The 2,182-nt window shown below is 51.1% G+C and overlaps 1 non-coding gene across 1 annotated transcript; it reads left to right on the top strand.

Annotated features, from left to right (window-relative positions):
• The first annotated feature begins 951 nt into the window (after window positions 1–951).
• Window positions 952–1,025, top strand: TRNAT-AGU (transfer RNA threonine (anticodon AGU)). Its single transcript has one exon. It is a non-coding gene; the product is annotated as a tRNA-Thr (tRNA).
• The last annotated feature ends 1,157 nt before the right edge of the window (window positions 1,026–2,182 follow it).

Raw genomic sequence — 2,182 nt, 5'->3', positions numbered from 1 at the left:
GCACCTTCATCCAGTGGCATCTGGCTGCCATCTGTTCTATCATTAGGACCCATGTCGCTCTCAGGACTTCAATGTCCTCTTATGGACAGAGCCCTCTGGCTGTGCCCCACTCAGTTCTCTCCCCGCTTCCAGGGGGAAGCTGTCCTTCACCCAGACACTTGCCTCAGTGGCCAGCTGCAGTCCAGGGTTTAGCCACCTGTGTCAGTGGCGACTGAGGCAAAAGGGGTGCACCTCCAACCCCCACCATCTGTTTCCCTGGACCACTTCCCCACAGACCTAGCACCTTCCTCCACCTTTGTATAAGGGCCTCTGTCTGGCAGTAATCAGCCAGGAGCTCACTCATGCTCCCCTTACCCACCCAGCACTACTCTGACCACGGTACCCCTCCTTCTCCTTCTCCTTCTCCTTCTCCTTCTCCTTCTCCTTCTCCTTCTCCTTCTCCTTCCTTCAGGCAGCAAATCCTCCCTCCTCAAACTCCAAGGAGTGACTAACTTGCTGTGCTGAGCAGCCCTTTATATATGGGCTACTCCAGCAAGCCTTCTCCTGATTGGCTTTCCCAATAAGCCCTTTCCTGACTGGCTGGATTCTGCACCGCCTCTGCAAGGCTGCCTTAATTTTTTTCCTGATTGTTTGGGGCAGTCACCCCACCACACTTGGAAAGTGGCAAATGAGAAGTCTAGAGCTGAAGGAAAGGTTACCATGACTCAGAACTGAGCCAAGATTGCTGTGACTGAAACACAGATCACTAATCAGTATATGATCACAGTGGCTGGTGGGAGAAGCACATGTTAGAAGCCCTCTGTCAACTCAGCTGTGGCTTTCTGTGCACAGAGAGCCAGACACCTCAAAGTCTACAAGGCTTGAGGGAAATGGGGAAGGTTTGTACTTTGGAATTTGCAGGTGTTGTCCTGGACCATCAAATGGAACAGTTGTAAACACTTTCTTGAGGCAGGCACCATGGCTTAGCTGGCTAAAGCACCTGTCTAGTAAACAGGGGATCCTGGGTTCAACTCCCAGTGGTGCCTTTTTGTATGGCTTTTGTCTCCTCTGCTCACATTTTCCTGTGTCTTTCTAGGAAACAGAAGAGACCTCCCTTGATATCCAAGTAACTGCTTGCTAAGTAAAAGGCTTCTTTGGAGAGAAGCATTGGAAAGAATCAAATCACAAGCCTGGAGTTGATGAAAAGGCTGCTGTGACTGGCATTAGCCTGGCGATTGCTTCAACTGCAATTGCTGCAACACGAGAGCCTGTGCTGCACGTCCTTGGGGTTCGCTGGGGATGTCCACACACAGAGGCCATGTCACCTTCCTTTTGATTGTCACTGATAAGAAATGGAGCAGCTGAGAGAAAAGTCCCAGAGAGCAGCACCGTGGCTAAGCTGGCCAAGGCACCTGCCAGGTAAAGTGGAGGTTAGAGATATATCACCCAGTGGTACCTGCCAAATATGTCTGCTCTTCCCACCTTTTGGTCAATCTTTCGAGGAAGCAGAGAAGACTGCCTTTGCCTTGCAGTGCAGATGCTTCCAAAAGAAACTGGTCATTTTTTTCTGACAAGTGTCAGAAGGAGGCACCTAAGAAACATGGGGACAACGAAAAAGCTCATCGTAACTCAACTTGCATCCATGGCTCTTGAGGCCACAACGCAGAGCACTGAGCACTGTAGGACCACAGCTGGTGACAGAAGGGGCTTTTCCAAAGGCATTTTCCACTAGCAGGGTCCTCTCTGTGTGCAGAATTCCTTATCGTTTGATGTCCACAGGCCCTGGAGATCACCATTTGGCATCTCTCTCTCTGTCTCAGTGAACATCCACTGTGGTAGTTGAAAATCTGTGATGAGATCTACAGGATGAAACCTGAACAGAGGGACCCCTGAGCCCTGTGTCCCACCGCCTGGATTCCCTCTCACACTGTGATGCTGTGACAGGCTGCAAATCTCTGGCACATATTTCACTTACACAGACATCCACAGGTCGGGGCACATCCAACTGAGTTACATGAATGCTTCTCCCAGCCACTCATAAAACTAATGATAGAGAGCCTCCCGCCAATTCCCCCCAGCTCTGCAGCCTTGCACCCCTGGATTATACTGCAGGAAGGGCGAACCACAGCGGCTGCCTCCCCCACATACGAGAAAAAGGCTTGACCTGCTAGCCCTGCGGACTAAGTCTCCAGGTCTCCAGCTT

This window comes from Gopherus flavomarginatus (assembly GCF_025201925.1).
Source record: "Gopherus flavomarginatus isolate rGopFla2 chromosome 13 unlocalized genomic scaffold, rGopFla2.mat.asm SUPER_13_unloc_2, whole genome shotgun sequence".
NCBI classification, from domain to species: domain Eukaryota; kingdom Metazoa; phylum Chordata; order Testudines; family Testudinidae; genus Gopherus; species Gopherus flavomarginatus.
Note: the sequence above shows the minus strand (reverse complement) of the source record. Positions and strands in the feature narration are given on the sequence as shown.